Raw genomic sequence first — 27,123 nt, forward strand, 5'->3', positions numbered from 1 at the left:
TTATGTCTTTGTACATACATCTGTGTGTACGTAAAGATCATTATAATGTGAAAACGGGCACACAATGCTATCTGTCCAATCTCAAGTTGGGGATAGGAGTGAACAATCTGCTCTCAATCAAAATAAAATGCTTTCTGTGCAAGCAATGTATATGGAAGATTTTTTTAATACATTTTTTTTTTTCTTTTCCATTTTAAACACTTAAATGGCTAATTTCTTAGCATTTTAGAGCTAGCTCAGGAACGGTAAGAAACTGTTAATCATGGCTGCAGATAGGAATTAAAACAATTTTCCTGTCACCAAGAATACATAAAATTGCTGTTCAGGTAAAATTTTCACCAAAGCAATGTGAAATTTTCCTTGCTTTCTTCCTGTGCTATTGCAGTGAAAACTTAACTGCCCTCTTGTGTAGGTTATCATTTCCAGACCTCTACAATGCTTATCAAGCAGAGCAGCCAGACAAATAACACAGCACTCAGCAAGATGAGGCACTGTATTTTAATATGGTGAAGGCAACCATTTGAAAGAAGAGCAAAGTCAAATAATTTAAAACCATAGAAACAGCTTGTGGATCACTGAAAAGCAACACATTTGGAACACAGATGGCTGTTTTTTCTCCCCAAAAATAACAAATGAAGAAAAAACCCTCCCTTTGTTACTTTTATTTTTTAATGCAGTATTTATACAGGCTAGCTATTCAGAGCTCCTTATGGACAAACGCAAATGAGGTCTTTTCACTGACGAGCACCCGGTCTTAATTATTTCTAACAGAAAAAGAGATGATGGTTGGGGGACTTTTGAAAAGGAATTGTGTTTTTATTTCCTGTACTCTGATGAAATGTCTTTTTGTTAACAAAAATAATACACTTAAATTCTGGAATATGAAAAATGGTGCGCGGCCCAGTTAGGAATTCTCTGGTATAAGCTAATGCTGAGAGCAATAAGCTGCCTTCCTGATTAAGTGGCCAGTCAGAACAGGCCAAGAATTTGAGACTGCATACACTTGGATAAGAACAGTTGCTTCTTCAAGATATATGTCAGCCACTGACTACCTCAGGTCTGTCCCATTCCTGAAGCCTGGTATCAACAGCAAGCTCAGGACTTGGATAGAGCTCTCAACCTACTGTTGTCTTAACACATAAGACCTCCACTCTTCATGTAATGAAAACATGTCAGGGATTGGATTACATTACAGCCATGGGTCTTTGTCTGGAATCTTGTCTTGGAAAGAAGTCACAGTATGAGCCCATGACTGTGGCAGGAGACCTCCTTGCATGTGGGGTGCTGTTACAAGTCATATACTCATTTAAGAAGGGTTTAATTCAGTATAGTAATCAGCACCTTCCTCAGACTTCCTAGGCGTGCCACTGCCCTGCAAATGGCTTGTGTCTTGGGCTTGGTGTGTGGGACTGGCAGGGTTGGATTAAGGGTAGATGTGGGCTCATGGTTGTGTGCTGGTCTTGTGCATGCTTCAGGAGGTCAAGTAAGAATTTCAGCAGTCTTCTCCCACTGTGTGCAACAGCCTACAATGAATTACTCATATTTTCCTTCTTTAAAACACTAAGTAGTGATCCCTGTTAGGCACCCTGCATCTGAGATAAGTAACATTGGGGAGCCTCTGGGAAACAAATTATTTCACAAATAAGGAAATAGGTCTGCATAGGATTGTCTGTCCCAAAATCAGATAAGGGTGTAAAGCTTCCACTACTGTCCCAGACAGCATCAGCACATACTCAGTGTCTGCTTTGGCTTCTGGACTTATTTCCCAGTGCATAATTGCCTCTGATGGCCATGTGTGCACTATGTGGCATGGGAGCACAGCACCAGGGGAGATGCTGTTAGCAGTCATCACTCCAGCAGAAGCTGTAAATAAGGATTGAAGTTTTTTGCTCTCCCTTTCTTTTCTCTACACCAGAGAGTTACTGCATTGAAGAGTATTTAAATCAGGAATAAAAAAGGAAAGATAAGGACTTTCAGAAAATGAGATATTCTTGGCTTTCTTATGTTCCAGCATATTTCCTATTACACTATAATGAAGGATTTTCTTTTTCCAAGTGGTATTTTTGGAGCCATACACCTAATCAGTATGTGCTCCACAGTCTTCCCAACCTGTACCTAGTGAAAAGGTCGTGAAGCATCTGACAGCAAACAGCATTTGTTCAATGGTGTTTTTTTTCCTTCAACACTGCCTGCAATTCATGTAGTCTTGTTTCCTGAACCCCTCTAGTGCGCATACCTATTTCACTGGCAGTTGGGCTATTGGGCATCCATAGCTCACATGGAATCCAAAACTGTATCCTTTTTTTCAGAAAAAAAAAAAAGAGCCTGTTTTCAGAAGGCTTGTGGCTGGGTAGCTCAGAGTGAGTTGGAAGAGTAGTTAAGGCTGATGTCCTGCTCATGAAAAGTCCAGTCAGTCTCCAACAGACTGGACTGCCCATTTTACAGTTCTGTGTCACTACTGTAGTGCGTGGGAAGCTCAATGCCTATTTTCATTTATAAGTTCTCCCACAGAGAAGCTGAGAGGGTTTAAAACAGGAATGGGCTAATTTGCAATTAGAACCATGCAAATAGATGGTTTATGTTTGGCAATACTATGTAAAATGAAGGTGTGAACAACATCAAATAGAAGAGTATTAACAGCACAGTGCTAAGTTGTGGGAACAGGTTTTCGGGTAAAGAGGCCAGAAGAAGGATGTGCACAGCTGTCATAAAATGGCTACGTGAGATAATATGAAGCAACCATGTCTTAGAGGGACGCATAAAGTAGCTTTTCTGAGCTTGCTCAATCAGGTAAAAAACATATGGAGACATAACACAACACCATGGCTTCCAGCTCCTTTTAGAAGAAGCCTTTAATTATTTTTATGTATATTTAAGTTAATGTGCCGCTATTATGAGTAAGACAAGTATTTCTTTCTTTCTTTGTTTTTAACTTTTTTTATTAGCAGTTGTCAAGACAGTCCCAAGCCAAACCCCTGTATTTGACAACTTTGATCTTTAGAAATGTTCTTACTGGCTTAGAGTTTTTTCTCATCCTTCATCAGTTTGATGAGTCTAGAACTCCCACTTTTACATTCAGTAAAGCAAAATAAAATATTAATACTGGGTGAACTTATTCAGATAAAATAAGAGCCTGTGGAAATCTTGAATCAAATCTGAACACTTTTGTAGGTTACAAAATGCTTTGATGAACTCATTACAAGAAAAAAAAAAAAAGCCAGGTTTGCCAACAGCTTAGGACTTCCTCACTTCAGATAGAGCTGGAATCAGAGACACTGGAACACTGTGAAGAAGGAATTTTTTTCCTTGTCCTCCAAGTATGAAGGACACTGTGAAATAAGCTAAATATATATATATATATAAATATATATTTAAAAGAAGTACTTGGATGTCTGAGGTTCTGGTACCATTTCTGGTTCAAGGACTAATTTTGCAGCTTCTTATTACTTCTTAAAGTTATTTTCTCCATAAACATGGGATAGAACATTTTTTTTTCTGTAGGGTTCTGTGGGAGCCTGGAAGTGACCACTGAGGGCAATAATGGTTAAGATCCAAATAGGCAAGGTTAAAGTGCTAATTTTTCCAGCCCCACTTCAATCAGTGAAGTGACTACCACTGCTGTAATGATCAGTAGATGGTCCCAAGGATAGGCGAATATTAAAGGTTGAAAATCCTCAGGGAATCACATGCCCTTCTTGTGAACTGCTTGAAATATGCTTCATCATCAACTGCATTCTGTGGGTAGATGCCAATTATATGAAAGTCTGTCTCTCTAGATCTGTTAGTGTTATTTCAGTGCTTGGGGGCTGGAGCTTAATACAATATGCTCTTTTCTTCTCTGACTAGTAAAGCAGCACAAGATAGAATTATTAGTATAAATACACGTTGCCTACAAAATGTAAATCCAGCAATTAGACTTTTCCCTGGTGGTGCACTCTAATGAGTGTTACCATATTCTTTGTGTTGCTGTAGGGAAGCAGTAGGTGCAGCAGTGGGGCTTGGCTAATTTATGGGGGAATCCTCAGGATACAAAATTTTTTCCTTGATAAGAGGAGAAACAGCTTGTATTCCAAGCAATATTTATCTCAGGCAAGCTTGCCTCCCAAAAGTACAGCACTGGGAGCATCTCCGTTTACAGCTTATGATTTCTGAGGCCTTCTGACATGTGTGAGCTGGTGAAAACTTTTATGGAAGGAGTTACTTAATCCTCTTTAATCCTGAGAAAGACCTTGTAGATGTAGGGAAAGCTCTGACAAACAAGAGGTGGCTGGGGAGGGCTATTGGACCCTTTGAGAAGTTTGCTTTTTCACTTTTGGGTTGCAAAATACACTTGCCATTTCTCCTTTGTGGGCTGAGTTGGGTGTGTAAGACTGTTGTTATTTTATACCTTCATTTTTGTAATTTATGGCCCTGTATTGTGTGCACTGGTTTGTATGTGGTGTAATGACTGTATTGTAATTATAGATGTCGAAATTTTCAGGAAGGTTTCAGTGGAAAATGCTTCTAATCTGAAAGGAAAATGCTGGAATTGTCTTGTCAAGACAGCATCGGATACCACTCAATGACCTCTCTAGAAAAAATCTGACCCATGCTAATCTTATTATTGTCTGTTGTGATGGGTGATAACAAAGTAAATATCAGAGTGGACTGATTGCCATCTCCACTTTAGGAGAAGGATCATGACAGCTATTTCATTGAGCCCAGGTGCTACTACAATTATTCTTTTTTTTTTTTTTTCTTCTATCTGATGAATTAGTACTTTGTGTTCTTGGAAGAACTCTACGGTAATAGATAGTAACCCTGAGTCAGATCTTGGGAGTGCTGAGTGGTAACTGTTCCCTGTCTGCTTGAGGTTTTTCTGCTCTCAGAGCTCTCTCTGTTGGTGAAAGACCCAGGTAAAACAGAAACAAATGAAGAATATGGGTGCTTAGTGTCCCTGAGAATCGAGCTTGATACTGAGTGTTTGACATTAGGCTCCACAAATGTAAGCAACCTCAAATATGAACGTTTATTAATAAATTTATATGGTACTTAAGTAATGACTGAAGATGTAAATGACATCAGAGTGAATATATATGCTAAATAAGCTTGAATGCTTTGGTTCGTTATCAAATTTCTCAATGCTTTGGTTCATTATCAAATTTCTTTGTGGTTTTCATTATACATTCCTGAAGGTGCATCCAAAGATTTTTCTGCAGGCTGCCAGAAACTAATTTTTCTTCTACTTTAAGCTGACAAAATGTTGTATAACTATGTTAGATCTAACCCCAGCTTTACAGAAGGATACATCCTTAGTTATGATATAATGTACCCTGGTGATTAAACCTATGAGCATGGGACATACTCTTTGTGTGCTGCAAGACAGCCGTGCAGTACAAAGTATGGCTGCTGAGATAGGTCCATTCATTATGATAATTTTATAAAATTCAATTAAGCTTTCATAAAAGAGCACAGCAATGGGGAACCTGAACTTTAAGCAAGCCCACATCAAGTTCTGAAACAGCTCAAGCAAAAGTATTCAGTGATAAATTTTTGGGAGCCTAGGTCAAATGCTTGTCAAAAGTGTGTCTAGGTTCGAGTGAAGTCAGGACGTCTGAAGCACAGGAAGTCTGAGAAGTTTTTTCCATGGTAAAATTTTCAGAATTAATATGGTAAGACTAAAAATGTCAGTGATAAGGTCTAGTCCTACCCTGATGAAGTCAGAAGTAACTTTAGTCTGAATATCAGCAGAGAACATTGGCTTTCAGGGCTTGTATCTGTTATGGAACAGATGATAATTTCCTCATAGAATTGTGTTTCTGATACATGAAAACCAAGAATGTATTAAAATGGGACTTTCTGGGGGTTGTCATCCTCCCCCAGTGTACTTGTTCATTTGGGAAAATGTTGGGACATTTTCAGCTATAAAAAAAAAACAAAAACAAACAAAACAAAAACCCAAGTCAACATTTCTTTGCTTAAAGAGTATTTTATTGTTAAATATAAGCTAATTATACACAACTGAAAATCAGGCCAAAATACAAATTAAACATCATGACATTAACAAGAAAATGCTGTTTTTTTTTTTTTATCTGGACTTTCACTTGTGAAAATGACTTTGCTTTTGACATTTTTAATTCATTTGATCAAAAAAAAAAAATGGTATCTAAGATATTTCTGCAGGTTAAAAAGTCATTTTCTGCCCATTTCAGCTTTAGGTCTGGCATCTTACCTGAAAACTTTCTTGATGAGCCAAACCTAATCAGTAACTCCAGAAAGTCCTAATTTTAGTGATACTTCAAGAATGCAGCCTGATTTTGTTATCTTTTCTGATTTCAGGATTCCCTTTGAGATCTGAACCACATGATGAATAAATCACATAAACCAGTTATGGTTCCTTTGGTCTCTCCTCTCCCACTCCTTGGATAACTCAGAAAGTGAAAAGCAGTATGCCTTTTTACTCATGGGTCCTGTTGTTTTGTGGGAAAGCATTGGAAATGGAAGCCAGCTGTATGGAGTCTTCGGTGGCAAGTTGCAGAAACTGCTGAAGGAGAGGGTGAATCGAGTCAGTTTGCTGAGGTGAAAGCCATCCAGCTGGCCCTGGACATTGCTGAATGAGAAAAGTGGCCAGTACTTTTATTTCTATGCTGACTCATGGATGATGGCAAATGCCCTGTGCGGGTGGTTGCAGCAATGGAAGCAGTAGCTTTGTGGTGGGACTAGGGACTTGGGGTGGTGAAAATGGAACCTGCTGGGAAGCCATGGCCAGGGGTGATTTGTACCCCCCCTGCTGGGTTGTTCTGCTTGTTGGAGCCCATTACAAAGCTATGAAGAGATTAAGGTATCATGTTCTAGAGCATTAATCTAGGATTTTATTTGGGCATTTCTGAGACCAAAACGAAAGTGTTGGCATCATTTCTTTTAGAACCTGTCAGTATCCTCCTTGAAACCTTTTCTTTTCCAATTTTTTCTCTCTAAACTCATATAGACACACAGGTAATAGCAAAGATCTACATTTTGCAATGGCTAAGTGATCAAGAATTATAGACACACAGGAGTGTTAACAGTGTTCAAAAGCTTAATTTGCAGGAGCTACAAAGGAAGGGAAAAAAGATGAATTGAATAGCAAGCATTAACGAGGTGGGACAGACTGCAGTTGAGACAGCACTGGTGCTCTGCTCTTTTGGGCTCTGATTTTGAACCAGTAGGTTTCTGAACTTTGCTGTATGGCAGGCAAATGCCGGAGATGATGCATTCCCCAATTAAAAAATTGTGTTGTGCAGTTGAGCTGTAAAGGGCAAATACCAGGGGAATTTGGACCCTTTCACTACCTTTCCACCCTCTCTTTTGATTTCTGGAGCCCTGCAAGGAGCAGGATCGTAGCAGGCAAATTAGAGTTAGTGCTTTGCTTTTAGAGAAGGGTACCCTGGTGGGAACAGAAGCTGCTCAAATATCTTAGGCTGTCTCCCACAGCAGCTGCAGTCTCTTGCCTAGTCTGTGGCAACTACCCACCCTGACAATACTTTTAATCAGTAAAAATAAAATGGAGTTGATCTGCATTTGCCTTGCAGTAAATACCTACTGGGTTGGGAGACTGGGAGAGACATGAGAGGGATAGTATTCATTATTTATAGCCATTCCTATAGTGCTTATTGCCACAGTGTCTGTAAGTGAGCACCATCGACAAGGCTCTAAATGTGAGATAAAATTTAATAATGCATTAATAATAACGTGCACTTGTCTGTGGTGGCAGCAGTTGTGACTGAGATGGCTTAAAAGAGGGAGAAGAGAAAGCTGCCACAGCTCAGTGAAGGTGGAAATCTGCTGCAGAGGAGGAGGAGCCAGGGGAGCCAGGGTGAACCAGTGGGCTCAGCAAGGGGAGAAGCCTGCCCATAGGCACCCGGGTCTGCCCGGGAGTCAGGGCAGCAAAGACACAGGTGGGGGTTCGTCAGCTTTGCAAAAATGAATGTGTTTAAACGGCATATTTAGGAGTAAACAGGAATGTACTTGAACTCAATTATTTAAAGCTTCCCATGCTGCTTTGCCATATATACATATGAACACATGCAGAGGCCTGTGTGGCTCCTGCTCTGAGATAATGACAGAAGATGACCAAACCTGGAGTTTGCTTTGTTCAAAGCTGGCACCCCAGTGAATGAAACCTCTCCCTCCCCTGCACTTTTTTTATTACACAATCCTTCTCTCTTGCTCAGCTCTGTTCCCTTTTCCTGCCTCCTGCCTGGAAAAAGGCAGTTCATGCCCCTCTGTGTTAGCACTGGAAAGAAGAGCTGTGGGAAGTGGCTTTAACCTTCCACTGATAAGGCAGAGTGAAGAAAGGACAGCCACAAGCACCTGAAGCAGTGCTGTTTTCAGACAGACCTACATCCAGATTAATTAATTTCTCATTCATCACTTCAGGAAGAGAGAAATGCTTTCCATTGCTGCTACCTGCCTGCAGTTTATCCTTCGGTTGTGTGACCTTCTGTTGAAAAACCCTGCAATAGCAGGTGCAGTTTTGACTATACAGGTTGGAGGGCATGAAAGAAGTTGAGAAACAAGAGATCAGTTTCTTCAGATATAGGTCAAGAAGTCTTTTTGTCAGAGGTAAATCTGCAGCTCGTAGAGGTGGATGGTATCCCTGTGGCAGGACAGGTTGCCTGTTACTGACCACAGTACTCTGGTCATATCTCTCCCAGTGTGCAGAGTTGATTTGCATAATGAGTTTTGCATGAAGAATCCATGTTTAAATCCATTTTCTAGCTGGAATACCTACTTCATAAGCACCTTCAGCAGTTTCAGTTCAAATATTCATGAAAGAGTTCAAATATTCATTTCTTGTAGTAACCACATAAGAAATGCTTCTACAGGGTCTTGGCTTCTCTCTTTTTTTTTCTCTAGTGCTTTGCTGTCACTTCCTCACCAGATCCTCCTCTACAAGCTCATTTTCCACACTATGCCAGAGCACCTAACAGCTTGTCGTGGTTTAAACCCAGTCAGGTAACTCGTTCACTCACTTCCCCCCCTTTCTTGCCCTCCCCCTGCTCTCGGAGGGACGGAGAGGAGAATCAAAAGACTGCAACTCCCACGGGTTGAGATAAGAACAGTTTAGTAACTAAGGTATAACACAAATCACTACTGCTACCACCAGTGATAATAATGATAAAGGAAATAACAAGGGAACAGAATACAACACCTCACCACCCACTGACCGATAACTCGCTCCCCAAGCCCGACCAAGCTCCGACCGATACCTCCTCCAACCCTGCAGTCTCCCAGCCCTTCCGGCTAACTCCCAGTTACCTCCTGGGCATGACGTGCTGTGGTATGGAATAGCTCTTTGGTCAGTTTGGGTCAGGTGTCCTGTCTCTGCTTCCTCCTGGCTTCCCCTCCCCCCTGGCAGAGCGTGAGGCTCACAAAGTCCTTGGCCAAACCAAAACATCACTATCAGCCCTGTTCCCGAGCCGAAAGTCAAAACACTGCACTGCTCCAGCTACCAAGGAGGAGAAACATGACTGCTACTGCTGAACCCAGGACACAGCCCTAGCAGTTAACAAAGTCAGTATGATGATGCACATTTACTGAAGGTGCTTAAGAGGAGCAATACAGGTATTTAGTTGTCACACTCAGAGGAAAACACTGCTAGACCTGTAAATAAAGATAACATGTCTGAGTAAACACAAAAAAGAAATCAGGTGCCAGGAACTGAGAATCACTTCCTAAGTAGCCTGTTTCTCTTCTGCGCCAATAGAAGTTATTCCAGCCGTATTGAGCCTTTCCCTTTGAAAGGTCTATGGTTAGGAGAATCCAGCATCTTCCTAGAGCAGGTGATCTTTAAAAAGGATTTGTGTGATATCATGAATCTTGCTAGTCAGGTATTGCATATTTGTCATCTTTGCACTTCTGGACACATATTACGGGGTTCCATTTCACTGAAGGTGTACAGGATGTGACAAAGCAGTAGCAGAAAAATTCTAGGGCCCTGAAAGAAAAACTTATTGTGATAAATTCATGCTCAAACAACTATAGGTTTTACAAATAGACTTTGGAGTCTATAAATCCCCAAGCTTTAAGGAAGTAGATAAGCTGGTACAACAGATCCATAGTAACTCTGAAGTGACGGTGTGGTGGTGAGAGTAGGCAAGGTTTAGTCAGTGTGATACTGTGTTGCAGCTAGATACATTCTGAAACTGTTAAGGCTGGAGTTTTCTTTCACCAAATGTCTCAGTTTAATGTTGGAGTTGTGTATGAAGTCCATAGTTAAATCTGTTGGGATCCGTAACTCCCTTAGAGGATGAATATATTTGTTTATAGTGGAGATTATTGAATTATATTCTGTTGCCCCTGTTTCTGATATTTTAACCTTTAAAGCAAGCAAAAAAAGTGCTGCCCCTAATCAGAATGATAGAATAGAGTCATAGAATCAGCTAGGTTGGAAATGACCTTTAAGATTATCAAGTCCATCCATTACCCAGCACTGCCAAGACCACCATTAAACCATGTCACTGAGGGCCTCATCTACACATTTTTTGAACGCTTCCAGGGGCGGTGATTCCACCACTGTCCTGGGCAGCCTGTTCCAATGCCTGAGCACCCTCTCAGTGAAGAAATTTTTCCTAATATCCAGTCTAAACCTCCCCTGGCACAGCTTCAGTCTGTTACCTCTTGTCCTGTCGCTTGTAACTTGGGAGAAGAGACCACCGCCCCCCTCACTACAATCTCCCTTCAGGTAGTTGTAGAGAGTGATAAGGTACTCCCTGAGTCTTCTCTTCTCCAGACTGAACAATCCCAGTTCCCTCAGCCATTTCTTATAAGACTTTTCTCCAGTCCCTTTATCAGCTTTGATCCTGCTCCAGTATTCAAACTGTAAGAATGACCCTCTTAGTGGCTTCATGTGAACATGTGTGCTTTATTTCTTTGCTTGGCTCAGAAAGCACAAGGAGGCTAGCATCTGGCTGTAAGGAGCTGGCAATGGATCCTTCAATATTAGGTGGCTCTCAGCTGGTACAGAGCCATCTGAGCCAGCTCTTGTGCCAGCCATCACATAGACTCTATGGGGAAGGGTGATGTGGAAGCAAGAAAGGAACAGATTTAGTGGTCACTAGTCTGCTGAGTTTAAAAGAGGTTTGTTTTTGTTTAGGTTTTTTGTTTGTTTGTTTCAAGTCTAGGTAGACTTCTATGAAGTTATATCTTCCCTGTGAATATGAACTTTTCATGCAGAATTCTGCAGGGTCAGTCCTGATGTGAGCAGAGAGGCAGGAATGTATGAACCATTTCTTTTTGGTCAACTTCCTTTTTCTCCTGGTCTGAGCAGTCCTTGCAGCATACTGCTATGTGGCAGAAAAAATTTCTTTCAAAAGTTCTTGCTTCCATTGCCACAGATTATTGGCTGGTGACCATACATAGAGCAGAGGATGTGCTGCAGTGCGAGAAGCACAAGAATTCCAAGGCTGCCCCCTGGGAAACAGAGGAAACAAAGAAGAATTAGTAAGAACTGCAATAACAGAGGCAGGACAATGTTCACAATGTACTTTGGTAGCTGGTATGGCAGGGAAGTGCACAATTTATGATTCCAAGCAATGTCTCACATTTAGGTATTTTATAAGATGAGCTCAGTTGGATGATGCAAGCATTGGCAGCAGAAGATAATGTTTCATTTCTGTTGGCTCCATCCAATTGTCTGATTTTGCTAATTGCAATATCTTTGGTCATCAGAGACACAAATTACAGCGACTATCCTCAAATACTGGGGAGGGAGCTTGAGTATTTGTCACACACAAATGTTTTGAAGTGGAATTTCATAAATAAAACTTTTATTTCTGTATGCATACTGTGAAGGGTATGAGGATAAGATGTCTGCATTTTGGATTAAATTCCAAAAAGCATTAAACTTTAGAACTGAGATCATTAGAGCTCTTTTTTGAACACTGTGTCTACAAGACCCAATAGAGGCTAGAAGTCAGAGACAAACAGAAAGGCTAAAAGGCCTTGGCTTGAGCCTTTGTGTACTTTAGCAAGGAAGAGAAGTGCCAGTACCAACAATGTGGAGTTTTGGCAGCTTCTCTTTTCTCATAGCCAAAAAAAATATTAAAGGCTCTGGCTAGCTTGGTAGCAAAACCAGGATTAAGCACCTGTGTTCCAAACAGGCACATGTGTGTGTGCCACTGCTAATCCATCTGTGAAACGCGGCAAATGCCAGGAGGGGCATGCACAGGGAGTATGCAAAGCATGTGGCACATGCCCAGTCATAAAAGCTTGAGCAAACAGTGTTACATCCCATGAAGTGTCAAGAAGAGATTCAAGAGCTGGCTTTAATCCTCTCAGGTTTTCCAAGAGTAAACACCACTGAGAAGTGTATGCCTGACCTAGGGCAAATCCTTCCTTCTCCCAGGTGTTAACTTCTATCCAGGTCTTTCTCTTCTCCAACTGGAGTCAAACATGACAGGGAAGGAACTTTGATTCTCTTGGTTTTAAATCGATTTGGTACTTTACTAACTATGAAGAAAGGGGCTCTCCTAAGCCAACATTGTGCAGGAAGGTAGGAAAATACATTAGAAGATCATTGGAATATTGTGGTAGGAGAAAGTGGGAATATCCCTGAAATATGCATGACACAGCAGTTAATTTCCCATTGATGAGATATCAATACAAAGCTAATATAGGACAATGAACTGGAGTTGTCAGGAACCAGGCCATTTAGGGTTTCATAGAACAAACTTAGCCATTACTTGTCTATTACCTCAGCATTGGTTCATCTATTAGCACAGGTTAATAGGGTGTCCTAAATAGCTTTCAGGAGTCAACTAGTGTGCAGCTATATCCCCACAAACCAATATGTTCATGATGTGCAGTAGTATCCAGTGATGGAGCACAATTCCCTTGTGCTCAGGGGAAGCGTTGGCCAGGTGCCAGTCTTTCACCTTCAGACCTGGGGCTGTCCCACATGCCTCTGGTGTGCAAAGGGTATGTGTGGCAACTTTCACTACCCAAAGATTCAGATGACTAAGCACAGCATCCTGGGTACAGCTATGGAACACACTACGTGTGCATCTGTGGGAGATACCACATGTCTGGAATTTTGGAAAGCTGTGAGTTTTGTTTGGCATGCCAAAGTCTGTGGTCTAGTTTGAGACAGGAGACTGTCATTTCAGTAGCCCTACTCAAGTGATTAGCTTAAGAATATAGTATTTAAATACATGGATTAACTTTTCTTCTTTAGATTACTAGCATGTGTCTCAGCCTCTCCATACTCAAGTACTCATCTGGCCAGGTCTGGTCCTGGCTGAGTTGGAAGAACAAATAAGTTGAAAGATGGGATGTTCAGAATCATATTGAGGAAGGCAGTGTGGTGTAATATCAAAGCTAGATACTCCTAAAGTGCAGTTTTAAGTAGGGTGCACTACAGAATATGAATTAATAAAATGCAAAACAGTAAAAGACTGTTTTCACTGATCCGGAGTGTTTTTTTTTCTTGGAATTCTGTCTTTGAAATAGAATGAGTGCAGTCATTTTAGCCTCTTCATTAAGTGTATTATTTAATCCTACACACTATAGTTCCTTAAACACAGGAACTATCTACTTTATACTCAGTGGGAATAAGGAGATGCCCCAGAGCATATTTAAAACAGAACTCCCAGACAAAATTACTTGTCTTAAAAGAATCTGAGCTACATTTATTGTTATGGAAAAACTCACCAAAGTATGCAAACAAATCCTAGTCATTTCTATTCAATTTCCCTTCCTTTTTAGATCCTGAATAATACAACTAAACACTAGAAAAACTTGAATTCTTTTTTCTGATGACTAAAATCTGTCTCTCTTCCTCATGTGTAACAAGTCAGCTTTAAGCCTGTTTTTTCTTTAACTGTTTTCCCCCTACTTTTCCCAAGCGTCTACTTAGTAGTGGTTGATGTATTTGGCTGTTCATTTTGTCAACATTTTTATTTGAAATTATGTACATTATATTTAGAACCAAAGTGACAGCACACACACATATGAATATACAGCATATATTGTGTATAGTCTGCTTATACATAGCATGCACAGATACAAATATGTGCATCTTATGTGTCTATGTTAGCAGATATGCCAAAGCTCTTTATATCACATATATACTATATGTACACTATTTAAAATATTGCAATCTTAAAGAAAATTTTTTGTAGGGAGCAGCAGTTTCAGTGATGTTTGCTGAGCGGATAGCAGTAGACACTGTTAAAATGTAAAAGACTTGCAAATGAAATGCTGTCTCACTGTATTTCTCTTTTCTAAAATCTCTGTGTCTGGACTGAGAATGTATTTTTCATGCCTGGGTTTAAAGAGAGACCTCTCAGGAGAGTTAAACAAAAACCAAACAAAACCACAGCATCTTTGTTTGAAAAAGTCTCTGGGAAAGATTATGCAGAAATCCTGTTCTGCTTGTAGCAGGTTTTGTGGATGTCAGGTTGATCTGTTTAGTTTTTTGTTTTTTGTTTTTTTGTTTTTTTTTAAAGACCCACCAGTGAAATATTATTTCACCTGTAATAAAGTACAAAAAAATCACAGTAAGAAAGATGGTTCTGCTGCTCTTCCTTTTTTGTCTTTTTCTTTTTTTTTTTTTTTTTAATCTGGTGTTAAAATGATAAAATATATGAAGCTAATACAGTTAGAAAGGTTCAAGATCTGCTCTGTGTGGGAAGAAGGTGCAAGGGCTGGCAGATGAGCATGAAAAGGCCTGAGAATCTTTGATTAGAGGTAGGAGATAGCTGTGATATCCACAAGGACCTGTCAACCCTGGAGCCAAGGCCAGGCTGGATGTGGTTCTGGGCAACCTGATCTAGTTCAAGATATCCTTGCTCATTGCAGGGAGGTTGGACTAGACCTTTGAATGTCCCTTCCAACCTAAACTATTCTATGATTCTATGATTCTAACATAAAGGTGTGGTCACGCTGGAACAGCAGACAAGAGAAAAGTTGCCTCTTACATCCTCTTGTCAGGCTTATGGATTTTCAGTGTAGAAGGACAACTTCTCTTTTGAACAGCCTAGTTTTAAAAATGGTTCCTGGGCCTATCCGGTAATTTGACGCTGTCAGGAAGTTATTCTTGGAGAAAAAGCGGATGAAGAGCTGAGCGTGGGGAGAGGTTTCTGGTAGTGACATGCCTGGGGTCACACAATGGGAGAGTTGCTCTCACCCCTCATCACACCTGTGACTGTGCTCAGCTTTCTCTCCTGCTGTTCAACCTAAATTTCCCTGTTTTTAACATCATGCTGTCGATACTAATGATACCTCTGGGCTATGTACTAAATTATTCTTTCTCTGACTTTCAGTTCTTTCTTTCAAATACATGCAGAGTTCCTAGCAATGCTTTTAGCATAGATAGGAGGACTTACAACCAATTACTGTATTTAACTGAATCCCAAATGATCCTAAATCTGAGGGAACTTCACAAGTTTTCAGGGCTAGCTGAAGGAAAAGGTTTTAAAATAATTTTATCAATTATTCAATACTTTCAGTAGTTTTAACTGCTATATTCTATTGGAATTCGGAGAAAAGAAACCCTTTTTTTTTTTCTTTTGTTAGACAATTTTTAATTTATGGTCACAAAGAAAACCTTCTGTACTGAAGGAAAAACAAGATTAGGAAAAAATATAAAAAGAGAATGACAATTAGTCATTTCATTAGTAAAAACTAAATCAGATATTTTGGGAAAAATAGTTGCAAAAGAAATTACACAAATAACATGCCTTCTCACTGAGAAGAAAAAATCAAAAGATCTCTGCTGGGTGAGAAGTTAGTTTGCATCAAGAGAGTAAGTAAAAGAAAAATATCAGCCATTTGTACCATGCTCAATGATTGTTCACATGTGCATGAGGAATCTGGTCAATAAGTTCAGCACCAACTGAGACCAATGTGCTATCCTTGGTCAAGGTAGCGTGGATGGCTGCAGTCTCTAAGGAAGAAACTGCCACTGCAGTTGCTTATATCAGGGCTCCTGCTCCTTTAAGGCAGGCTGCCTCAAAAGCTCAGTTTTGCCACTGTATGAAGGGTAGAGCTATGCTAAGGGTCAGTGACTCTCAATATCTGTGAGCAATCACTAGTATCCACAAGTAAAGGAATTTTGGCTAAAGGAGATCAGCAAGCAGGGCATTATATGTTTCCTTCATTAACCATCAGTATTGAGTTTTTGCTGCTACTTCCACAGAACTATAAAGTCAACAAAACCTAGGTCTGCAATATATAGTATTGCATTCATTGTAGTAAGAATTGTCTTGTAATGTTTTCATTACTTTGTAAGGGATGGAACTTGGATCTGGGGCTATTTCAGTATCTCTAAGAGTTACTCACCTCTCCAACACTGTATGGGGGGCATCACTGTCTGTAACAGCCAAGGTCTGGTCCTTGTCAGACTCTCCATTTAGACTGAGTCTTTAATACATAGTGCAATACCTCGTGCTTTTGTGGATATATCATCTCAGATGCCCATGACTTTTCACAAGTAAATTCAACACCTGAGTCTCTTATCTCCATCTAGTCTACCAGATTTCTGTATCAGCTACTTGTCTCCCTTATTCACTTTGCTCCTTTCTACTAGCAGTAATCAGTCAGCTTGTCCCTGGGAGGTGTAGCAGTGTGCACACAGTTCTGCTTGATTGTCTAATGCTTTTCTAATCTAGGTTTTCTTTTCCTTTCCAGTCTTTAAGCAGCAGGGGCCATGTTCCCCTTGCTTGCTTACATTCTCTTATTCCAATCCTAAAGATTCTTGTAGGATTCTTATTTCTTCCAAACTGGTTTCATTGTGCCTCATTTTATAGGTCAGATTATGGTCTCTAGGTGACACCTTCCAGAGATGTAAGGGGATATTTAACATCTGCAGGTTGAGGAATTTAGCTGTTTCTGTCTGAAAAAGTGGAGGGAAGTTGTAAGTTTGAGAAGAAAGACATGTTTTTCTTTCATGGTGATCACTGAACCCAGCTGCATTAGATGGCAGCCCGGTTCCTTGCTGCTGTTGTATGATCTGAGGAGAAGTTTGGGGAGGGCAGGGGGATTGCATGCAAGCTACGGAGAGATGTGCAACTGAATAACGTCTTACTGCATGCACTGCTTCTTTTGCTTTTGCTTCTGTCACAGTAAGACCATAGATGGTTGGGTTATACTGTCAGTGGATGCTTCAGTGAATCAAGCACTTATCAGAATAGAAGAAAGGAATAAGATGGGAAAAGAAATAACTACTTTGGGATGTACCCTGTTCCTTGGATATATGGATGAAAAAAAATTTGCTGCTCTGCAAAATGGATCATTGATATATTTGTCCTTCCTCTTTCAACGATGGAAAGTGCACAAGGAAAATATACATAGATGCACATGTTAGCACACAGGCACATACACACAGCTCATAAGGCAGAGCCAGAGGGTGCACACTTGCTACTGAAAGTGTAGTGCTGACCTATTTCATTCATGTTTTGAAACTGCCTTATTTTATGTCACTTGTGGTGCTCTATAGTTGTGAGTGCTGCTTGATACAGAACAAAGAAATGGACATTTCCTCTCAAATGTAGCTACATTTATTCCCCTTATAACATTTCTCAAATGTTATTGATAGTACTGAATAGTATAAAATAAAATAGAGAAAATAATATCTGGACCACATTATGAGTGTTTGCTAGATCTTTTGCTAATTTAAACTCTGAATATTCTTTCAAATAACTCCGAAGGTAAATTTTACTACCTTGTATTATTAGGATGAATCTGTTGATTTTGAATTTTATGATTTGCTTCTGGTTTCATCTTCTCTGTTCTGTTCTTCCAGTTTAGGAAGTCCCTGAACTGAAATAGCTGAAGGTGGGAGACTTAGAAGTGCCCCATCTAGTTGCCTGGTTCTTATTCTTACTTGGGCATCTGCTTATGCTAGAAACAAGCATACCTTCAGTGTGACCAAGTGTAGTCACTCTTATGTTCATATTTCATTTGACAGTGGTTTGAATTTGCAGGAAATAATCCTATAATAATTTCCTGTTCTCAATGACAGATGTATTTGGCAACAACTTAAAGCAGTATAAGCTTGTAAGTCCTCTGGGTTTTATTTCCTATGAGCTTTCCTAGTGATGAGAAAGAGAAAACTCAAGTGGTTTATCCAAAACATACTCATAGGCTGCTCACACGAAGCACAGGAGTGCTTTGCGGACTCGGATGTTTAAGGCAGTAAGAGAGTAAGGCTTCATTTCTAGGAAGGAAAAGTAAGAAAGAAACACACGCTTAAGCAGTCTGTGGAAATAGTGCTGCAGCTCCTGAGAGCTGGAGACCACTGAGCTGTGTGGGCAAAGAGGATAGGTACTGGAGGCACCAGGCACAGCAACTCTGTGGAGCTGCTCTTGTAATCTACAGCATACTGAGCTGAAAGGCAAGAGACTTCAAAAGTAGCATGCTTGATCTGCTGCTACTCTGGTGCTATTTCTTATTCTTCCTTTACCTTTGGCAAGCTTTGCAGGGTAGGGAGCATCACATGTCCCAGCCACTGCTGCTTGTGGGAGAGAAGACAAAATTATTTGCCAGTAGCCTGCTGAGTGACCCAGGAGATCAGTAGTGAGATTAGAAAAGAAACCTCAGTGTCTTCAGTTTCAAAGCACATGTCCACAACCAGTCATGGAAATGTAAAGTCTTTTTCACTTTCTCCTCCCATCCCACTAGCTGAGGGTGAGACAGCTCTGATTGTGCAACTGTGCAGCTATTCCTGAGCCTAGGCTAATGGGTAAGTCTGGGAAAGTGAGATATTTAATTTCAATGGAAATTGACCCGATCTAGGTTATACCCTAGTGTTCAGGCAGAGCTGGATGTGTCCTCAGCCCAGTGTGGTACTCTGGGCATCACTGAGCCTCTTTCTTCCTCAACCTCTACTAAAGCCTCTGGGAACTATTCTAATACAGTTAACAACCGGACAATTTGTTCACACAAAGAAGAATTCATTGGCTCAGTCACTGTATTTATATGAAAATAATGTATTACACTATACTGGAAAGGCTTTTTACAAGTTTTGAATTCCTAAGATAGGCACTGGAATGTACAATGTCCTACTGACCACAGGACTGAGTCAAACTTAAATACAGGACTTTAAATGTGTTGGGTTTTTCTTTATAACTTCCATTTCCATCCCTATCTCACCTCATGGATGTTTCCAGCACTCTCATGTGGCAGATTCATAAGGTCTGGTCTGCTTGAGGTCTGCAAGTGTCTATCACCTCATAAGGAATGAAGCGCTTACCCTAAGAAACAAGAACTTGTTCTGTAACATAAGCTTGTGCTAAGTAACAAAGAAAATACGTTTCCTGGAGGCCTGTGGTGACATGCCTCCATGTCATGGAGCATGTGGTGACGTGTTTCCCCTGTTATCTAATCAGCTTCACTACATATCCATATCAGCTGATAAATACTAACTCCTATTGGGTATTTATTGTTGCCTTTGACAAAGTCATGTAGAAGTATTCCTCTTTTTCCAGGACTGGGTAAGAATTCCAAGATTTGTGACTAAGAATGAGAAACCCAAGAACTTCTGAAATGATACATATTTAAATCTTTTTTAATTCTTTCAACAGGTGAAAGTTTTCCTCCAACTTCCCAAGGATAAACTTTGGACAAGATTCCCTTTTAAATCAGTTGAGCTCTCTGCCTGCAACAGCTCTGACTGTATCCATAGCCCACTAAAGTCACCATGAGTCTTTTGTAGATCCCCCTTTAGGAGACTGGCCCAAATGAAAACCAAAATATGATGCTCCTTGTTTTTCATGCAATCTCTGTTACATCTGAAAGATGAGATTAAGACTTAGAATTGTGATAGAGATCTAAATTTAGGTATTTCATTTTAATGATGTGATATCAGTCCAGCCTCATTCTGTGTCACATGCTGGTGCTGTATGCATATCTGGCTTTGTTTTGAGTAGTGTTATGAGGACTCTGAACCTTTGACCTTTTTCCTTTCTGCATGTAGAAAGTCCTGAAAAATTCCCTAATGGCACAAATTATAGGAGGTGCCAGACTTGACTCTGGGAACTCTCACATGTGCTCCCTCTCTCCCTCTGCTTTCTTCCTTACTGCACTTGTCAGATTCTGAGGAGAAGATAATCTTCATTTTACACAGGGGAAATTGGATGTAATGGAAATGTATCACAGCAGTGAAAAAAAAATTGACAAATAACCCCCATCAACATGGTGTTCAGATGTAAGGGTTTTTTATTCTCTCCCCTCCCAGTTCTTGCTGTTCCTGTTTCTGAATGAAGATGAGAGAAATAACACTACCTCTTCTATCTCAGAGCAGGAAAACAGCAAGTGTAATACCTACATACGGATAAAATTCAGCAACAGGAGCTATTGCCAATTCAAACCATTCTTTTCAGAATTAGGAGAAAAAAGGCTGTCTTACTGTCTTCATAGTAAAAGCCTCAAACAGATTTGGTCAAGTCTCTGCAGACGAAGTAATTCTGTAGTTCTTAAAATGATAGGAACTAATCTCCATGAAAGCTGAGTGCAGGGGTAGAGGCTATTAAAGACATCTATGTCCATAGGCAGAGGAGAAGAGAAGAGGTCCAGCTCATAATGAGAAACGGTAACTCTACACACTTTGTTTACAGTTTACCCCAAAGACCACAGATTAACACAAATCTCAGGGCATCTTTATTACGGCACTGCATTGGAGAGGGGGCTGCCAACAGAGGATGGAATTGCTAAGTAGGCTGGGACCATCTGTCCTCTCAGGGAGGTGAAAACGTGCATGATTGAGTGACACCTGCTTGTCAAGTGTGGCCTGCTGGGAAATTTTCTTTTGGATCACTGAGTTCAGAGTACATTACCTGCATTAAAATCAGACAAACAATCTCATCAGCATTATGCATTTAAGCAACTCATGGTAATATCAAAATAAAACATATATTCAAGATCTCTAGACCTTGCAAGATTAGGAGCTCATGTTTTGTTTTCCATATTGGCAAGCTTAGCTTCCAATGGAAACAGAGCATTTAAAAAAGACATTTTCTGTTATTTTAAGGATCACTGGAGATAAACCAACAGGCAATACAAGCTGGCTTTTTCCTTTATTTTTTTTCCTCCTTTTTATTTTTTCTTTAAAAGGACTGAGTTCTTGCTATAAAACAAATTTTTGCAGACTTTGTATGGATAAAAGCATTCTCATTATGAAATGGAATAATTTTGATTACAGTCTGCCTAATGCAAGGAATTGCCTCTTTTAAAATATTTAACCACCTTGGAACATATTTAAGCAATATTTAATAAACCTATGTGAAGAAGGACAGGAAAATATGGAATGGCAATCCTTTCTGAACTTAAGCTGCTGGGAAAAAAACTACTCCTTCCCCTCCCTTTCCAAAAGCACCACAGCATGAGTTAAGGTCAGAGTGTCAGCCTGAATTTCCACTGTGGATCTTGATTTTTCTCTCTTGCGTGGTTATCAACTTGATCATTAGACCTACATCTGGATGCCACTGAAAATCAGTGGCTATAATAAAGAGGATGTTTGTGTCAGGACTTGACCTTTAATGTGATTTATATTTTACTTTTTGCAGATGAAGACTTATCTGCTTTTTATTATATTGGAAATACGCTTATCATTAAAAACTCAGTGTCTGATTCTAATTACTGTTTTCACTTGTTGAATTCCAGAGTTATAGGCAAAAACGAAAAAAAACCTCTTTAAAACAAATATAAAAATAGCAGAAGAGGAGGAATAGAGAAAAAGAAAGTGGTTAGCAGTAAATGTGTATCATGAGTAAATAGTGCTGTAAGTCCTATTGCAAAATAGCTTGTAGTTCTGTCATTGATTAATAAAGCAGTAATTCTATGAGCATGGATTACTAAAGCTTGTTGAAGACAACGACAAAAAACTGCAGTGGATATTGAGCCTGGTCCTTGCAGTGTTAGGAGGGCTGGTATGCTTCAGTTTTCCATTTTCCAGTCAACAAATAACATATGTTTCTTCTGGAGAGTACAACAAGAACTGTGTATGTTACTTTCATTGTTGTGAGCGTTGAAAGAGCCTGCTAGCACTATGATACAAGTGTTAAGTTTATGTGTATTTCTCTCTAACAAAAGGTACAGCAGAAATCCAAGTCAGGAAAGCAGGATCCATCATTTTCCTGCAGAATATCGGAGCTGTCCTACTGTTGATGTCAATGAGAGCTGTATGTGTCCATAAAAAGGTCAAGTAGCTCGGAGAGCTCTGGGATTACATCATGCTGCCCCTGGGAGGTCCCACCTGAATCAGTTCTGCCCTGCACAGATCTCTCCTAATTCCCCATGTTGCTGGTCCTGCTGGCTGTGGGGTGATAGAGTGTCTGCAGGTAAGAGGCTGTCCTGGGAACAGTGGCTGCTACCCTGGCACTGCAGGTGTAAAGCTTTGTCTGGGCATGCTGCAATAGTATCTTCCAGTGCAGTGTGGGTGCTGGAGACCAAGGCAGGAAGGGGGCAACCTTACCTTTGTGACTCTGATTGATATAATCAAGGACATAGGTAATAGCTGATGCTATCGGAAGCTGTTGGAGGCCAAGGACTGGATCAGCTAGTTGCTCCTTCCTCTTGGCAGCTGTGGTTGGAAAAGGTGATAGAACCTTCTTTCTCCTGGATGCACACTTCTTCAATTATCAGAAATGATGGTATAGATTTTATTGGATCTTGGCATCACCGGGATCCTGTCCATCTTCAGAACATCCCTTCAATGCCAGAGAACTCAGACAAGCGACATTAGTGCAAAACATGTAGAAATTAAGAGTGAGGTCCCTTGCTCTTAAACAAATATCTTGCCTCCTCAGTGTGTGGCCTTGCTGGAAAGACATGTTGTATTTCAAAAGGGTTGAATGATTACATTAACCTAAATGTTTCTTCAGTGACCTCGCTCTAGTTGTTGCTATGCTTACCTGCAAATACAAAACCAAACAGATGAGCATCCTCTCATCCAGGGAGTCACAAAAGGTCTCTTTGCAGAGAGAGGAATGTTCACACAGCAACTTTTTTTTTTTTTTTTTTTTTAACTCTTGCTATGTTGCTTAGACTGGAGTGCTGAAAAAACAACTGCAAAGCGTCTTCTGCTCTTGGAGGGGCTTCGGGTTAATGCATGACATCTTGGATCCTGTTCTGTGGTTTCTCACATCCTTCATGGTAACCCAAACACAACCTGCAGATATGGGTTGATGCCAATAATGCTTCTTTTGGGTTTTTTTTTTTTGGAGTTGTTACTCCTCTTCTTAGAGCAGCATTTTGTCATTCCTGAACACACCTTTATTTTTTCTGTCCAAATGACTGACTTCAGAATATTACCTTACAATTCATTGATGAAAGGACGACTAATGATTATTAAAAAAAAAATCTAAGGATACATGCTAGAGGGTTTTCTTGTGTGAAAAACACAGTTGAAAAAAATTAATTTTATTCTGTATCAGTTCTTCTGCCATCTCATCTCCAGCACACCTGGTGCTTGTGTATTAAGTGACGTGATTAATATCTGTCAGATAGTTTGTTTTCTCACTAATTCTCTAGCAGTGTGGGAATCTTGTGAAAGAAATGCCTTTTCAGTAGTATTTCATTCTGTTTTCAGGTGTATCTGAAGCTGTATGTTTGCTAGAGATAGCTGCATTGTCTTAAGAAGAGTGGAGTTTCAGCTCAGTTTAGTGTTTTTCAACAGGATCATTTCCTCCCAGAAAATTCCTGTTTGTTAAATCCAAAATAATCTGTGGAGATGGAGAACAGGAAGAGGTTTTTTGGCTTTTCTTTTCCTGCTAGCTTGCCTGCCCAGCAGATGTGAGGAGGCTGTGAGAGCCAGTTCCTTAGCTTCCATATTTAACTGTTAGCAGATCAGGTCTGTCTCAGAGAAGGGCTCCTAAAAGATTTGTCAGCATGAAAGCCCAGACTGCTAGCTACTCATCCTGTAGCTCCTGATGAAGCTGGGCTTCCAGCCTGTTGTCAGGATCGCTTGTTTCTAGTTAAGATATCATCAAAGCCCTGGGAATCTCCCAAGTTCATAATTCTTATCAGCTTTTCAGACAGATTGCCATCGTGTTTCCTAGTATTCACACAGCTCCTAGTTTTGAACTGTCTTCCCTGAGAGACCATCTCAGAGTAGAGGTTGCCAGTGATTGCAAAATCTCTGGTGCTGGTGCTGGGCTCACAGACTGTGACTGCCAACCATGCAAATAGTCTGGGGTCAATTAGGTCTGCAGCTCTAGCATAGCCAGAGAAGTGTTCCCACCACTTGCCGGTGTCAGTGGTACTTGGGCAGCTGGTGGGACTGCTTGACTTGGATTACACATTCAAAGCTTGTCTATCTTCTAAAAGGTTTGAAGGTTTTGTTCCAAACTGTGGTAAAATCCCTGTTTCAGTGGAGTCACCTCTGCTGGAACAGGTATAGAAGTAAAGTAAGTGAAGTTGGTGCTCTCCTCAGTTCCTGTAGAGCTTTTAGCATGTTGTATGGCCATCACCCGAAAATTGTAAATCTCCTGTAAAGCTAAACTACAAACTGAAAGATTCTCTGGAAGATTTTGCTTAAAATCATCTGGTTTTACAAGTTTGTCATTGCTAACTATTAGCATGCTTATTGCATTCTTCTGCCTTTGGTATTTGAGATCTGATTTCTATTGATGTAAAGGCTACTTCGTGCCACTCTCACTGTTCAGAGGTTATTCAGTAGATGTAAATGTAGTTTGCTCCCACCTTGAGGTCTGTTTACATCACCAGAAATGTTTACAATAGCCTTTCTTTAAATGGGGATCTGGGTTTTGAACTGCAAATACATTTAATATGGTAAAGATACACAAAGATACCTTGAGCTTATTCTGGGTTCATTAACAGATACCATGACTTCAGCGGCTTTATTCTCAGTCTACAGAGGTGTAACCAAGAGGTCCTTTGTCTGTGTTTTCAGTTCCAATACAGCCAGTAGATAATAAAAAAAGGTATTTCCTTGGTTACATTTAACAGCTTCCTTCTATTGCCTCCCACTTGCATATAGCTTTTGTTCTTGTTTTCATGTTTTCATTTTTTGAATAAATGGACATTAAAAAAAAAAAGCAAACAGTGTTCAAGCAAATGAGTCTTGTTTAAAACATAGAAAATGAATAGGGTCATGCAAGTAAACAGGCTGTAACATGCTTTCAAAGCTGATTGTCTGAAATGCTGGGGCTCTACTCCACCCTCTCTGTTCTGCAGTTGTGGGCTTGAAAGCACCTCGGGCAACAGACTGTTGGAGCAGTGAGAGCTCTGAAATTTTTGTTTGCATAAATTCATAATTAAATACTCTGGTGTGAAAGAGATGGTGAAAAAAATGTTTTCCCTGCTGCTTAGCAATTTTAAATTGGTTGGTTCTTTCTGTTGGTGGGGGCAGCAAAATATTGTCAAATGCTTCTTTTTATCTGGGAATGCAGCAATGCTTTTGCTCTTGCTTTATATGTACAGAATATACATTCAGAGAAGCTCTGAGGGAGTGTATCAATCAGAGAATGGGAATCATAGAGCTATTAATAATTCAGGTCTATTGTACCCTGACATACACAATAGCATGGCATCAATCTTGAAAGCGATGTGTAGTCCATCAATCACACCAATGACTTTGTTCTTCCATCCAATTTTGAATAACTGTTTATTTCTTTATTTCTGATTTACTCTGGAAAACCAAATTTTTCAAGCTCTCAACTGAGTATTTTCCCTTGAGAAAGCATAGCTCAAGTAAAATCTTCCATAGTCTTAGCTGATATAGAAAAATACAAAATCTCAGAATATATTCAGCGTATGAATTAGAATATCTTTAGTAAGTGCTCCTAGTTTTTTTCCTAACAGTGCTGGGAGGTAACTGTTTCTAGGTATAGCATAGTTGAGATTTTATAGTTTAGATTTTATAGTTCATATTTTCTATATCCAAACCTTTAGAAGATTTAGACAAAAATATGATGGTGTTGAAGTATTTCTTTTCACATTGCGGACCATCAAGAGAGTTCATAGTGTTTGTAAAGTTAAGTTTGCATGTGTCAGGAATACTAAGAATAAAAGTATATCCAGGATTAGACCCCTGGATCAAGCTACAACCAAGTTTTGAATTCCAGATTACTCTCAAATTTACACAGTAAGGACCTGAACTTGGGCATGACAGATACAAGATTTTATCTGGCCATCCCATTTAGGTACCTCATCCTTGGGTGTTTGTTTCTGTGATGACAGCTGTCTCTTTGCTGACAGTACTATCCACCTCCATTTAATGCTGCCTGCTTGTGTTGGAAATACCTTTCATAGGATTTAGCTTTCTGTGACAAAACCTTTGTGTAACAAAAAAGACTGTTCCATTTCAAAGTACAGGTCAGGATGGCATCCCCTGCTACAGGCACCTGAAAAACTGCCCATGGGGAAACTGATGGCCCAGGGACTGCAGCAGCAGACTGTAATGCGTGAGTTCTATGCCTTTACTTGTTTTCTCATTCTGTTTCTGTGTTATGCAGGTTATTAAGGGGTAAAAATGAAAGGCAAAGAAGTTCTTCCCTGACTCCTGAGTGCTGCCCAGGGTGGTGTATGTTTTGGCTGAGCGGCAAAGGAGAAACCTTAGGTCTTTGCATGCTACCAGTCACTCTCTCACATTCAGATCACATTGTATCTGCTCTGTTCACCTGAAAAACAGTAAGCTTTTGGGAGTAAAGATGTAGCTTAATATGGTTTTATGCAGCTCCTAATACGGTAACACTTAGGCTCGTCCAAATCCTAAGGATAGGTAAATAGTTATGGTGATAATTTGAAGCTTATTCTTCGGCTTTTTTGGAAAGGGAGGCTCTGTTTCAAATCGGTGCCACTCTGGAATGACAGTCATTGCAGCCTGGACTCTGTGATGGCAAACCCTTGTGACCTGCCTCTTGCTGTTTCCTAGACATGATGCAGACACTCCAGGAATTTGTTTAATGGGGCTTGATTGCCGAGGGAGACTTCTTGTGGCCACATTATCAGTGTTTCTGTCTGGAATTAGGCTTGATGGGGGTGCAGAAGCAACATCCTGCAGGTAAACCAGGTGTGACAAGATTTGTGGTTTCAAATGGATGGCTGGTGTGGGGACAACAATGGTCTGGTCCAGCTGCTTTGGGTTAATTGTTGCTTACTCCCCTGAGGCATCAGAGAGCACCCCCGAAAAAAAATTGAGGA

This window comes from Pezoporus flaviventris, unplaced genomic scaffold (assembly GCF_033815535.1).
Source record: "Pezoporus flaviventris isolate CSIRO_AGI_PZ_B2104156 unplaced genomic scaffold, CSIRO_AGI_Pfla_v1 ptg000036l, whole genome shotgun sequence".
Classification (NCBI taxonomy): domain Eukaryota; kingdom Metazoa; phylum Chordata; class Aves; order Psittaciformes; family Psittacidae; genus Pezoporus; species Pezoporus flaviventris.